Source organism: Schistocerca nitens, chromosome 8 (assembly GCF_023898315.1).
Source record: "Schistocerca nitens isolate TAMUIC-IGC-003100 chromosome 8, iqSchNite1.1, whole genome shotgun sequence".
NCBI lineage: Eukaryota > Metazoa > Arthropoda > Insecta > Orthoptera > Acrididae > Schistocerca > Schistocerca nitens.
In genome coordinates, this window is record NC_064621.1 from 285,324,936 (window position 1) to 285,341,240 (window position 16,305).

Consider the following 16,305-nt stretch of genomic DNA (forward strand, 5'->3'; position numbering starts at 1 on the left):
AACGATCAATGACTAACGGGCTGGAGGATTCGACTGAGAAATCTGTAATCGCCTACTTTTTACAAATCGAATGCCGGCCGCGGTGGTCGAGCGGTTCTAGGCGCTCAGTCCGGAACCGCGCGACCGCTACGGTCGCAGGTTCGAATCCTGCTTCGGGCATGGATGTGTGTGATGTCCTTAGGTTAGTTAGGTTTAAGTAGTTCTAAGTTATAGGGGACTGATGACAACAGATGTTAAGTCCCATAGTGCTCAGAGCCATTTGAACAAATCGAATGCTGCTCGCATTGATAGTCACGCCACGTGTGGAAAGTTCACTTTCTAGATAAAAAAAAACTCATGCTCGACTCCTAGAAATGATATTTGACTCTTGATTAAGCTGGGCTTATCATATTCGAACTACTGTTACTCAGTGTGAAGAAAGTTTAAACGTAATTCGCTCACTCATCCGGGTGTGGTGGAGATCGCATCGGAGTTCGTTACGCACCATGTACTGAGGTATAATTCGATCTCGAAGATTATGGCTGCTATTACATCACAATGCGCCTAATGTTTATCTCTCCAAAGTAGATACCCTTCAGTATAGATCCACTCTTGTCTGTCTTAGACCTATGCGTTCGACACCCGTAAATGCCCTTTTAGTGGTGCCAGAAGAGATGCCCTTCAGCATTTGACACCAAATGTTCTCGGATAAAATTTACTTTAAAGGCATGGCGTTCATGAATAGTTTTGTCTATAAAAGTTGAGACAGCATTTACCGATTGCAGATTGCCTCCTGCAGAGGAAATAAATCTCTGGTCGTCTGGATCAGCTTTGACACTGTCACACGTTCTATTCGATGTTCTTCGCATTTGCCTTCATTTGAATATGTCTCGACACACTCAGCTGCCAAATTCAATTCATTTCTTTTCATACGACTGCCAGGACAGTGTTGATGCCAACCGCAGCTTTAATCGTCTCTTTGCAGTTCAGTGGCATGATTATTTATGTTTTTATATCGATGAATCCAAAATTTCACAGGAAAATTATACTGAATGTGCTTCTCTATAGCCTCTGCCCCAAGTTCGGAAGGCCTTCTAAGTGACTCAAAGCGCTTCTGTTTTTACGGCTGAGACAGCTGCATGTTTGGCAACACTTGAGTTATAAAACGGCCGACTGTTACATATTGGATGTCAGGACAGACTATCTATTTGCTGTGGGCGCATTCCTACGATAGCATCCTCTATCACGAGGAAGTTATATGAGCGAAGCAAGCTGCAACAATGTCCTTGACTTGAAGGTCAAGAAACATGCAAAGTATCAATGGCAAGAGATGTGGAACGTGTCTCAACAAACAAAAGGTGGTTATTATGCGGCACTATAACTTCGAATTCCTGCAAAGGCGTAATTTGCGGGGATACATTTGGACCGATCAACGATATCTACCATCATTCGTTTGCGCTTCAAACACACCTCTTCTCGTGCATGTAGTGTGATTCTGAATCAGAAACTGATGCAAACCACCGAGGTTTCGTGCCCCACATTTGCCTGAGTAAGGTAGACCTATTTGAAGACATTGATGAGTATGGGACCTTCTTCAATCAGCTTCTTCTCTTTTGTTTACCAACGACATTAGACTCCGTAAAGTGGTTGCTAATTTCATTAAGAGTATTGGGAAATTTATGTAGGTTTCAATGTGACGCATTTTTCATTTTTATGTCAGGCTTCCAATGAAATTTCGGAAATGATGTGAATTGAAAAATCAGAATTATCTAATTAGCTTCTAAATCTATTTGTTAACAGTTATAGTAAACAAAATTGAGAAAGCGTCTGCTCTTATATCTGTAAATACGCATTTATGTATTCTTTTCATACAGCTCCGTGTATATTGTAACCATGTGTTTGAAATTGCTGAATAGTGTGCACACTCTGGGGGCTATGTAAATTAACAAAGAAGGAGTATACCAGCGTAGGCAGCAGAGCGATTACTACACAACCGTTGGGCACGAGAGTTACACTACTGGCCATTAAAATTTCTACACCAAGAAGAAATGCAGAATATAAACGGGTATTCATTGGACAGATATATTATACTAGGACTGACATGTGATTACATTTTCACGTAGTTTGGGTGCATAGATCCTGAGAAATCAGTACCCAGAACAACCATCTCTTGCCGTAATAACGGCCTTGATACGCCAGGGCATTGAGTCAAACAGAGCTTGGATGGCATTTACAGATACAGCTGCCCATGCAGCTTCAACACGATACCACAGTTCATCAACAGTAGTGACTGGCGTATTGTGACGAGCCAGATGCTCGGCCACCATTGACCAGACGGTTTCAATTGGTGAGAGATCTGGAGAATGTGCTGGCCAGGGCAGGAGTCGAACGTTTTCTGTATCCAGAAAGGCCCGTACAGGACCTGCAACATGCGGTCGTGCATTATCCTGCTGAAATGTAGGGTTTCGCAGGGATCGAATGAAGGGTAGAGCCACGGGTCGTTACACGTCTGAAATGTAACGTCCACTGTTCAGAGTGCCGTCAGTACAAACAAGAGGTGACCGAGACGTGTAACCCATGACATCCCATACCATCACTCTGGGTGATACGCCAGTATGGCGATGACGAATACACGCTTCCAATGTGCGTTCACGGCGATGTCGCTAAACACGGATGCGACCATCATGATGCTGTAAACAGTACCTGGATTCATCCGAAAAAATGACGTTTTGCCATTCGTGCACCCAGGTTCGTCGTTGAGTACACCATCGCAGGTGCTCCTGTCCATGGGTAACCGCAGCCATGGTCTCCGAGCTGATAGTCCATGCTGCTGCAAACGTCGTCGAACTGTTCGTGCAGATGGTTGTTGTCTTGCAAACGTCCCCATCTGTTGACTCAGGGATCGAGACGTTGCTGTACGATCCGTTACAGCCATGCGTGTAAGATGCCTGTCATCTCGGCTGCTAGTGACACGAGGCCGTTGGGATCCAGCACGGCGTTCCGTATTACCCTACTGAACCCACCGATTCCATATTGTGCTAACAGTCATTGGACCTCGATCAACGCGAGCAGGAATGTCGCGATACGATAAACCGCAATCGCGATAGGCTAAAATCCGACCTTTATCAAAGTCAGAAACGTGATAGTGCGCATTTCTCTTCCTTACACGAGGCATCACAGCAACGTTTCTCCAGGCAACGCCGGTCATCTTCTCTTTGTGCGTGAGAAATCGGTTGGAAACTTTCCTCATGTCAGCAAGTTGTAGGTATCGCCACCGGCGCCAACCTTGTCAGAATGGTCTGAAAAGCTAATCATTTGCATATCACAGCATCTTCTTCCTGACGGTTAAATTTCGCCTCTGTAGCACGTTATCTTCGTGGTGTAGCAATTTTAATGATCAGTAGTATATTATACAGGCTGAACCAGCTGACCCTACCGATAGGTTGTTTTATGCAACATGCAACAACTACGAAAATCATGTGTGAGGTTTTCACATTCTCTTGCTTGCTATGAGCTAACTATTAATACACGCTCATCTGGAGATAGATTTGGTCGAAAGTCGAAAGAAGGGTAGCGGTTTGAAGGGCAGAGGGGAAAAAAGTGCCAAGGCAAGCGCCAAGGGAAGGAAACCTCTGCGATAGATAGGTCGGGTAGTAAGAGCAGTAGCGGATGTCTTGCTGACTGCGACAGGTCATGCAAGGTTAGGCTATGTTAATAGAAGGGTATCGTGCAAGAGGATACCGTGTCAGTGTTATTGGTCGTCATAATAAAAGGAGTCCGGTGCGGCAGCGCATTGCGTTGCCTTACGCCCTCTGCTGCGGCGTGTCGTCAGTGACTTGGCACGGCATCATCAGGCTGGTGCTGAAAGGCGGCAGCTCGCTGTCGGTCGGCGTCCCCTGCCACTGCGTGGCGCAGCTCTGCCGCAGCTGCTCTTCGAGCACTCTGCTTGCTCGGAGTACTGCGCCGCAGATTCGTCGGAGAGCTGCAGGCCGTTCTCTCGCGCACGCGCCATGTATGCTGCCCTTTTGGCTTCTCTTTCCCTTGCGATGACGCCTCCATGGTGGGCGGTCAGCGTTGTTGCCGTTACCGTTGGGGCGGCGGCTGTCTTCTTGGCACTCTTCCCCTGCGGAGCTGCTGGGGTGGCCGGTGGGGCAGGCACCCGAACGCCCTTCTGCGAGGTTGCAGGAACGTTCACAAAGGTTCGAACCCCTTCTGCTGATCGTAGGCCTTGGGCAAGGACTGCACGCAGTTGTCTCGAGGCCTCTTCGTTTCTGCAGCCACGGCGGCTGCGACGGCCATGACGGCTTTGAGGTTTGCTGTGGCTTCCTCCACGGTGGTGCTGATGTCGATGCAGCTGAACTTCTCTGGGGCGCGAGCTGCATTCCGTCCTTCCGCCTCTGGGCGGTCGTCCACGCACCTGGCGGAGGGAGTTGCCTCCGCGCTGTCCCTCCGCTGAGCCGGGCTGGTCTGCACCCGCCGCCGTCGTCGACGTCGTCGTCTCTTCCGCTGCGTCGGTGCGGCCGGCTCGCCGCCTTCGGCGCGACTACGGCTTGAAAAAGCAGGGCAGCCGCGCCAGCTGGCGACGTGCAGCCCGCCACACGTGGCGCAAGTAGGCAATACTTCTCTGCCGCGGTCGCAGACGCGGCTGTCGTGCTCGCCGGAGCACTTGACGCACCGCGCCGCGTTGCGGCAATACTTCGCGACATCGCCGTCGCCCTGACGCTTGTAGCACTGAGTCTGTGGGTCCACGGCGGTCGGGAGAGCTTCCGTCGTAACCGGGAACCCCAGCAGCTTCCGCAAGCCGTCGGCCGTTTGCACGGTCACGGCATAGAGCGGTGGCCTCTTCTTGTTGGTCCGGTTGTGCAGCCTTGCGGTTGCGTTACCGAAGCCGACTCGCAGCAGCCCCTCACGAACCGCTGACTCATCACAGTACCAAGGTAACCCCTTCAGGAGTGCCTTGGTCGTCTTCTTCTTTTCAGCGGAATGTGCCGTCTCACGCGCTGGCGGCGCATCGACCATGTGGGCGGCGGCAGCGCTCTTGCTCGCCCTGTGGTCGGCCAAGAACGTAGATCAGCGAGTCTGCGTCGCCAGACTCGTAGGCCACCTCGTTCTTGGCGCAGGTCGTCATCAAGTCGAACAACGATGTCCACCAGCCTCTGCATTAGACGTACAAAGGGAGGACAGGCTGTGACTCGTCTTCTCGCATCTTCTTTGCTTGGTCGGCAGACTCAGTGAGTCGCACAACCGAGTGCCCCCTCGTGGCAGCAGGTTTGTTCTGCGTCCTCTTCTTTCCCATGCTGTGGGGCGCAGAACACGAAATGTGCTGGCGTTGTTAAAACAACACACGAAAATTTGCTTCTCGCGACGTCCACAGCACAGAATTTCTTCCAGAGCTCTCGTCGTCCAAGATGCGTAGCGCGCAGCGCACACCTCGCTGGCTCACCCCAAACGGATCAATAAGAAAATGAAAAATCCTGGCACATAAATAAACGGCGTAACCATCAGGATGTTGAATGCAAGCGTGCAGACATGCATGAATTGTGTTGTAGAGGTGCCGTATGTCAGTTTGTGGGATGGAGTTCCATGCCTGTTGCACTTGGTTGGTTAATAAAGGGACGGTAAATGCTTATTGTGAGTAACTCTGGAGCTGTCGTCCGATGATGTCCCGTATGTGCTCGATTGGAGAGAGATCTGGCGATCGAGCAGGCTAGGGCAACATGTCGATATTCTGTAGAGCATGTTGGGTTATAACAGCGGTATGTGGGCAATAGTTATCATGTTGGAAAGCACCCTCTGGAATGCTATTCATGAATGGCAGCACGACAGGTCGAATCACCAGACTGAGGTGCAGTTTTGCAATCAAGGTGCGTGGGATAACCATGAGTGTGCTCCGATTATCATATGAATTCGCACTACAGACCATAACTACAGGTGCAGGTCCACTGTACAAAGCAAGCAGACAGGTTGGTTGCAATTCCTGAGCTAGCCTCCTTCTAAGCAACATGCGGCCATCACTGGCACTGAGGTAGAACCAACTTTCATCAGAAAGCAAACCTCATCCTTCGCTCTAATGAGTTCTTTCTTGACACCACTGAACTCGCCAATGGCGGTGTTTTGCATTCCGTGGAATACAAGCTACAAGGCGTTTAGCATGGAGCTGTCCTGAAGTATCCGATTTGTAACAGTTCGCTGTGTCAGTGTGGTGCCAAATTCTGCTCAAAAAATGGTTCAAATGGCTCTGAGCACTATGGGGCTTAACATCTTCGGTCATCAGTCCCCTAGAACTTAGAACTACTTAAACCTAACTAACCTAAGGACATCACACACATCCATGCCCGAGGCAGGATTCGAACCTGCGACCGTAGCAGTCAGATTCCGGACTGCAGCGCCTAGAACCGCACTGCCACCGCGGTCGGCAAATGCTGCTCACAAGGGAACCTCCCCATCGCACCCCCCCTCAGATTTAGTTATAAGTTGGCACAGTGGATAGGCCTTGAAAAACTGAACACAGATCAATCGAAAAAACAGGAAGAAGTTGTGTGGAACTATGGAAAAAATAAGTAGAATATACAAACTGAGTAGTCCATGTTCAAGATAAGCAACATCAAGCAGAGTGTCAGTTTAGGAGCGCCGTGGTCCCGTGGTTAGCGTGAACAACTGCCGAATGAGAGGTCCTTGGTTCAAGTCTTCGCTCGGGTGAAAATTTTACTTTATTTGTTTTCGCAAAGTTATGATCTGTCAGTTCGTTCATTGACGTCTCTGTTCACTGTAATAAGTTTAGTGTCTGTGTTTTGCGACCGCACCGCAAACCCGTGCGATTAGTAAAAATGGTTCAAATGGCTCTGAGCACTATGGGACTCAACTGCTGTGGTCATTAGTCCCCTAGAACTTAGAACTACTTAAACCTAACTAACCTAAGGACATCACACACATCCATGCCCGAGGCAGGATTCGAACCTGCGACCGTAGCAGTCGCACGGTTCCGGACTGCGCGCCTAGAACCGCGAGACCACCGCGTCCGGCCGTGCGATTAGTAGACGAAAGTACGTTCCTCTCCTATGGGAACCGAAAACATTTGATCGCAAGGTCATAGGTCAACCGATTCCTCCACAGGAAAACACGTCTGATATATTCTATACGACACTGGTGACGGCATGTGCGTCACAGACAGGAATATGTTGTCGACCCACCTAACCCACTTGGCGAATGAGTAAAAAGATTCTTCTACCTTGCCCGATTTAGGTTTTCTTGTGGATGTGATAATAACTCCCAAAAAAGTGATGAAAACATAAGAGTTTGTCACATAAACTGCAACAAATGAATGCAACAGTTTCACAGTCACACAGTTTTCCCTGTGCTCTGTCAAAACATATGTTTTTAACGTTTTCCAATTTTTTCCGTGTGTCAAATGCTGCATATGTCCAAGCAATTCTGAACATGTCCTGGAATTTTCGAGGGCGACGTTGATTGTGTGAGTGCCTGAACTTTGATAATTGACACACGTCAATTGCTAGAAAATAAAGTTAAAGTTTTTACTCGAAGGAAGACTTGAACCGAGGTCCTCTCGTACCGCAGTTGCTTACGCTAACCACGAGACCACGGCTCTCCTGAGATCACATTGTCCTTGATGTGGGTTATGTTACACATCGACTACTCAATTTGTATATTTTGCTTATTTTTTTCATAGTTCGACAAAACTTCTTCCTGTTTTCTCGATTGATCTGTGTTCAGTTTTTCAAGGCCTATCCATTGTGCCAACTTATAACTAAATCTGAGGGGGGTGCGATGGGGAGGTTCCCTTGTCAGATTGCTGCTACAGATTCAGTACGATGCGCCAGAGCCATACGCCGGACGCGATCGTCTTCCCTCTCGGTAGCGCCACGTGACCATCCAGAGCCTGGTCTTCTTGCAACTGTACATTCTCGTCATCACCGGTGCCAGCAAATATGTACAGCGGCTACATTCCTGCCACGTCTTGCTGCAGTATTGCTGAAGAAACTTCCAGCTTCTCGTAGCCCTATTACACGACTTCGTTCAAACTCAGTGAGGTGTTGATAATGGCGTCTCCGTCGCCCTAAAGGTATTCTTGAGTAACATCAACCCGCCACATCCAGTCACAAAGGTAACTAACAGCAAAAACTGGTTTACGTCCTCATAGTGGCGCTGCTAGCGTCACTGTTATGCGGCTCATGCGAAATTTGAATAGAATTAACGTTTCGGATGTAGAAACTACACCTACTAACTTTTGTTTATGTCGCCCAACCTCTTCGTGGTGCTGGTTAGACTACATTAATACTAGTTCCATGGATCATGAATACGATATTTCGTAATGATGTGGAACGAGTCAAATTTTCCAATACATGATATAATTAAGTTAATTTATCAACATAATTAAGTTAATACAACAACTTTGTTATTTTTGTTTTTTTTTAATTTTTTTATAAATTTTTTTTTGTTTATTTTTTTCTTTTTTTCTTAATTTATATCTAAAAATTCCTCTATGGAGTAGAAGGAGTTGTCATTCAGAAATTCTTTCAATTTCTTCTTAAATACTTGTTGGTTATCTGTCAGACTTTTGATACTATTTGGTAAGTGACCAAAGACTTTAGTGGCAGTATAATTCATCCCTTTCTGTGCCAAAGTTAGATTTAATCTTGAATAGTGAAGATCATCCTTTCTCCTAGTATTGTAGTTATGCACACTGCTATTACTTTTGAATTGGGTTTGGCTGTTAATAACAAACTTCATAAGAGAGTATATATACTGAGAAGCTACTGTGAATATCCCTAGATCCTTAAATAAATGTCTGCAGGATGATCTTGGGTGGACTCCAGCTATTATTCTGATTACACGCTTTTGTGCAATAAATACTTTATTCCTCAGTGATGAATTACCCCAAAATATGATGCCATATGCAAGCAATGAGTGAAAATAGGCGTAGTAAGCTGATTTACTTATATGTTTATCACCAAAATTTGCAATGACCCTTTTTGCATAAGTAGCTGAACTCAAACGTTTCAGCAGATCATCAATGTGTTTCTTCCAATTTAATCTCTCATCAATGGACACACCTAAAAATTTGGAATATTCTACCTTAGCTATATGCTTCTGATTAAGGTCTATATTTATTAATGGCGTCATACCATTTACTGTACTGAGCTTTATGTACTGTGTCTTATCAAAATTCAGTGAGAGTCCGTTTACAAGGAACCACTTAGTAATTTTCTGAAAGACATTATTGACAATTTCATCAGTTAATTCTTGTTTGTCAGGTGTGATTACTATACTTGCATCATCAGCAAAGAGAACTAACTTTGCCTCTTCATGAATATAGAATGGCAAGTCATTAACATATATTAAGAACAACTAAGGACCCAAGACCGACCCTTGCGGAACCCCATTCTTGATAGTTCCCCAGTTTGAGGAATGTGCTGATCTTTGCACATTATGAGAACTGCTTATTTCAACTTTCTGCACTCTTCCAGTTAGGTACAAATTAAACCATTTGTGCACTGTCCCATTCATGCCACAATACTTGAGCTTGTCTAGCAGAATTTCATGATTTACACAATCAAAAGCCTTTGAGAGATCACAAAAAATCTCAATGGGTGGTGTTCGGTTATTCAGATCATTCAAAATTTGATTGGTGAAAGCATATATGGCATTTTCTGTTGAAAAACCTTTCTAGAAACCAAACTGACATTTTGTTAGTACTTCATTTTTACAGATACGTGAAGCTACTCTTGAATACATTACTTTCTCAAAAATTTTGGATAAAGCTGTTAGAAGGGAGATTTGACAGTAATTGTTGACATCAGATCTATCCCCTTTCTTATGCAAAGGTATAACAATAGCATATTTCAGTCTATCAGGGAAAATGCCTTTACTTATCTGTTGAGAACAAGCTTTTAGTATTTTGCTGGAAATGCCATCAATTCCATGTGAGTTTTTGCTTTTAAGCAAGTTTATTATTTTCCTAATTTCAGAGGGAGAAGTGTGTGAGATTTTAGTTGTATCAAATTGCATAGGTATGGCCTCTTCCATTAACAGCCTAGCATCTTCTAATTAACACCTGGATCCTACTATATCCACAACATTTAGAAAATGATTATTAAAAATATTTTCAACCTCTGACTTTTTGTTCGTAAAGTTTTCATTCAATTTGATGGTAATACTGTCTTCCTGTGCTCATGGATGACCTGTTTCTCTTTTAATAATATTCCAAATTGTTTTAATTTTATTATCAGAGTTGTTGATTTCAGACATGATACACATACTTCTGGATTTTTAATAACTTTTCTTAATATAGCACAGGAGTTTTTATAATGTTTGATAGTTTCTGGGTCACTACTCCTTCTTGCTGTCAGATACATTTCCCTTTTCCGGTAACAAGATATTTTTATACCCTTAGTAAGCCATGAATTGTTACATGGTTTCTTACGAGTATATTTAACTATTTTTTCAAATGCATTTACAAAAGAGTCATGAAATAAATAATATTTTAAATTGGCATCAGGTTCACGGTACACCTCATCCCAGTCTAACTGCTGTAGGCTTTCCCTGAAATTTGCAATTGTTAAATCGTTGACTGAACGTACTACTTTGGAGGACTGTTTAGTACTGCTGAATGGAGCTATGTCATGTATTGTAACTAGCTGTACACCATGATCAGAAAGACCATTCTCAACAGGCTGAGCATTTATCTGGTTAAACTTATCTTGGTCTATAAAGAAGTTATCTATCAGTGAGCTGCTATCCTTTACCACCCAAGCAGGAAAATCAATAACGAGTGTCAAATTGAAAGAACCGAGTAATACTTCAAGGTCATTTTTCCTACTACCCTCTTTCAGAGAATCTACATTGAAGTCCCCACAAATAATAATTTGCTTCCCCCTATCTGACAGATAGCACAACAAGGAGTCCAAATTTTTCAGAAATAGATGAAAATTTCCCGATGGGGACCTATACAGGGTGTTACAAAAAGGTACGGCCAAACTTTCAGGAAACATTCCTCACGCACAAATAAAGAAAAGATGTTATGTGGACATGTGTCCGGAAACGCTTAATTTCCATGTTAGAGCTCATTTTAGTTTCTGCAACCTACGCTCAATGGAGCACGTTATCATGATTTCATATGCGATACTATACCTGTGCTGCTACAACATGTGCCTTTACAAGTACGGCACAACATGTGGTTCATGCACGATGGAGCTCCTGCACATTTCAGTCGAAGTGTTCGTACGCTTCTCAACAACAGATTCGGTGACCGATGGATTGGTAGAGGCGGACCAATTCCATGGCCTCCACACTCTCCTGACCTCAACCCTATTGAATTTCATTTATGGGGGCATTTGAAAGCTCTTGTCTACGCAACCCCGGTACCAAATGTAGAGACTCTTCGTGCTCGTATTGTGGACGGCTGTGATACAATACGCCATTCTCCAGGGCTGCATCAGCGCATCAGGGATTCCAAGCGACGGAGGGTAGATGTATGTATCCTCGCTAACGGAGGACATTTTGAACATTTCCTGCAACAAAGTGTTTGAAGTCACGCTGGTACGTTCTGTTGCTGTGTGTTTCCATTCCATGATTAATGTGATTTGAAGAGAAGTAATAAAATGAGCTCTAACATGGAAAGTAAACGTTTCCGGACACATGTCCACATAATACACTCCTGGAAATTGAAATAAGAACACCGTGAATTCATTGTCCCAGGAAGGGGAAACTTTATTGACACATTCCTGGGGTCAGATACATCACATGATCACACTGACAGAACCACAGGCACATAGACACAGGCAACAGAGCATGCACAATGTCGGCACTAGTACAGTGTATATCCACCTTTCGCAGCGATGCAGGCTGCTATTCTCCCATGGAGACGATCGTAGAGATGCTGGGTGTAGTCCTGTGGAACGGCTTGCCATGCCATTTCCACCTGGCGCCTCAGTTGGACCAGCGTTCGTGCTGGACGTGCAGACCGCGTGAGACGACGCTTCATCCAGTCCCAAACATGCTCAATGGGGGACAGATCCGGAGATCTTGCTGGCCAGGGTAGTTGACTTACACCTTCTAGAGCACGTTGGGTGGCACGGGATACATGCGGACGTGCATTGTCCTGTTGGAACGATGGGTTCGATGACGGTTTGGATGTACCGTGCACTATTCAGTGTCCCCTCGACGATCACCAGTGGTGTACGGCCAGTGTAGGAGATTGCTCCCCACACCATGATGCCGGGTGTTGGCCCTGTGTGCCTCGGTCGTATGCAGTCCTGATTGTGGCGCTCACCTGCACGGCGCCAAACACGCATACGACCATCATTGGCACCAAGGCAGAAGCGACTCTCATCGCTGAAGACGACACGTCTCCATTCGTCCCTCCATTCACGCCTGTCGCGACACCTCTGGAGGCGGGCTGCACGATGTTGGGGCGTGAGCGGAAGACGGCCTAACGGTGTGCGGGACCGTAGCCCAGCTTCATGGAGACGGTTGCGAATGGTCCTCGCCGATACCCCAGGAGCAACAGTGTCCATAATTTGCTGGGAAGTGGCGGTGCGGTCCCCTACGGCACTGCGTAGGATCCTACGGTCTTGGCGCACATCCGTGCGTCGCTGCGGTCCGGTCCCAGGTCGACGGGCACGTGCACCTTCCGCCGACCACTGGCGACAACATCGATGTACTGTGGAGACCTCACGCCCCACGTGTTGAGCAATTCGGCGGTACGTCCACCCGGCCTCCCGCATGCCCACTATACGCCCTCACTCAAAGTCCGTCAACTGCACGTACGGTTCACGTCCACGCTGTCGCGGCATGCTACCAGTGTTAAAGACTGCGATGGAGCTCCGTATGCCACGGCAAACTGGCTGACACTGACGGCGGCGGTGCACAAATGCTGCGCAGCTAGCGCCATTAGACGGCCAACACCGCGGTTCCTGGTGTGTCCGCTGTGCCGTGCGTGTGATCATTGCTTGTACAGCCCTCTCGCAGTGTCCGGAGCAAGTATGGTGGGTCTGACACACCGGTGTCAATGTGTTCTTTTTTACATTTCCAGGAGTGTATATTTTCTTTCTTTTTGTGTGAGGAATGTTTCCTGAAAGTTTTGCCGTACCTTTTTGTAACACCCTTTATACAGTTACAATTATAAATGTGCCTTTATTTAATTTAAGCTCACAGGCACATGCTTCTATATGTTTCTCTACACAAAACTTTTATGTTTCTATACTTTTTGCACAATGATAACTTTTGACATATGTGGCAACTCCTCCTTTCTCCATATTTTCTCTAATTACATGTGCAGAGAGCTTATATCCACTTACATTTACCTTATCCATATCAGTAACAATGTGATGCTCAGACAGGCACAGCATATCTATTTCATCCTCAGCTTCTATATCTTGTAAGCAAACCAAAAGCTCGTCTATTTCATTCTTTAAACCCCCAATATTTTGATGAAATATACTGACATTATTTTTAATTATACTTTTATGAGAACCTTTACTTATTCTAGTATTTACAGTACTCTCCTGCCTGAGTTTCTCATTGTGCTTAGGTCTAGTACCTATACCAGTGGTCACATGGTGTTCAGAGACGCAGATTGTGTAAAATGGGTTGGGTGACTTTAATTCATCAATGCCATTACCAAGGACTGAGATACAACTTGGTGGAGATAAAATTTCTGGTGATTGGTGAAAATTTATAATTGACAGCTGTGATTGGTGATCCAATGTGCTAGAATTGTGCTGTTTAATTTATTTCCTAAACTGAAGATTTGTTTCAATCCTGACCTCTCGTAGAACTTGACATCTTTCTGTCTTACCTATCCTAAAAAAGGTGCTGCTGCAACACCTGTAACCACTGGTATTTTACCATTCATGGCAGTGCCTCCCCCCCCTTAAATTTCCTGCTATTATCTCAGCCAGTTTACCCTTCCCTTTCCTGTTGAGATGTAGGCCGTGCCTGGTATAGTCCCACCTACTGAGAGAATCAACAGGAACCACACCAATATGAGCCCCCGCACCATACCCAAGCAGCCGTTCCAACTCCAAATTAACTCTCCCAACAGAAGAGTTCAAATGAGGCCAGTCATGGCGTCTCAAGACAGATACAAATTCAACATTGGTGTGTCTCGATTCCGACGCAATCTTTACCAGGTCACACTCTATATTGTACCCAGGATCTCTGTCGATACTGTTCCCTGGCCCTCCCACAATAACCTCAGTGTCTTCCCTGGTAAATCCTTTACAGAGTGAACCTAAATCCTCTGTCACCTGATCCAGACTAGCACTTGGTTTGAAAAAATTTGTGACCTGGTATTCTGGTCCTAATTCCTCCTGCAGAAGTTGGCCTACACCTCTGGCATGAGAACTGCCTAACAACAAAACTTTCTTCCTTTTCGATGACTTTCCTACATTCTTTTTCAATTTCCTATTGAAAATTTGTTGTGTTCTGTCTACACCTACCTCTGCTTGAGGCTCATCAGTTTCTAACTGAAGCAACAGGTCAAACTTATTTTTGACATTCACCACAAAACTGTCAGACTTAGTTCTAGGCCTGTTCCTTCTGTTACCTGTTGCAACTTCCCACCTCTCTTTGCCCTTCTCCCTCCTTAACCTGTCCAGATCTTCCCTAGCCTGATCTAGCTCAGCCTGAAGGGCAGCAATTTTCCCCTCCTGTTCCTCTATCTTCCTATCTCTGCTGCAAATCCTACATAACCACTGATGGGCCTGATCCACTTTCCCGACACCCACGCCACTGCAGTCCCCCCAATGAAAAGAACTACTGCATCCATCACACCAAACCCCGGAAATAACAATTCTACGGCAAGTCAGGCACTTCTCACTCATGACAAAAATAATACAGCTAGAATAAATCAATCAAATTACCGAAAATCAAAAAAGACGTTACAGGAATTAAGCCTATTCACAAATGCATATAAGCAAGTTTCTGATTTAAAATTCCGCTGTTTCTCTGAGATCTGTTTTAAAACAATGAAGGTATACGCTATTTATTATATATTTCACACGATGGAATGAAAAAAAGGACAATTAAACGAGATACTTTAAGTTAGATTCTCCAAAAACGTTACGAGAATTAGGCCTGTAAACAAATGTATATAAGCAAGTTTCTGATGTAAAGTTACGCTATTTTCCTGAAATCTGTATAAAAACAATGACGTTATACGCTATTTACGGTAGTTTACTTATTTGTTACCGAGAAACTAGTCAAATTACCGTGAAACAAGAAACAAACACGTTTACAAAATTTAAGCCTAAACGCGATTTCGCGAAGTTACGATCCTTTTTTCGTCATTGTGTTAATGGTAGTAAGAATGGTTAGGAAAAAAGTAGAGTAATGAGTTACCTGTCAGTCAAGAGTGTATGAGATTTTTGATTATAATATGGTTATGAGTTGAATAGGAAAAATGATAGATTAGATTAGATTAGATAAATACTAGTTCCATGGATCATGAATACGATATTTCGTAATGATGTGGAACGAGTCGAATTTTCCAATACATGACATAATTAGGTTAATTTAACAACATACTTAAGTTAATATAACAACTTTATTTTTTGTGTTTTTTGTTTTTCTTTATTTTTTATTTTTATTTTTTTAATATTTTTTTCTTTTTTTTCTTAATTTATATCTAAAAATTCCTCTATGGAGTAGAAGGAGTTGTCATTCAGAAATTCTTTTAATTTCTTCTTAAATACTTGTTGGTTATCTGTCAGACTTTTGATACTATTTGGTAAGTGACCAAAGACTTTAGTGCCAGTATAATTCACCCCTTTCTGTGCCAAAGTTAGATTTAATCTTGAATAGTGAAGATCATCCTTTCTCCTAGTATTGTAATTATGCACACTGCTACTACTTTTGAATTGGGTTTGGTTGTTAATAACAAATTTCATAAGAGAGTATATATACTGAGAAGCTACTGTGAATATCCCTAGATCCTTAAATAAATGTCTGCAGGATGATCTTGGGTGGACTCCAGCTATTATTCTGATTACACGCTTTTGTGCAATAAATACTTTATTCCTCAGTGATGAATTACCCCAAAATATGATGCCATATGAAAGCAATGAGTGAAAATAGGCGTAGTAAGCTAATTTACTAAGATGTTTATCACCAAAATTTGCAATGACCCTTATTGCATAAGTAGCTGAACTCAAACGTTTCAGCAGATCATCAATGTGTTTCTTCCAATTTAATCTCTCATCAATGGACACACCTAAAAATTTGGAATATTCTACCTTAGCTATATGCTTCTGATTAAGGTCTATATTTATTAATGGCGTCATACCATTCACTGTACGGAACTGTATG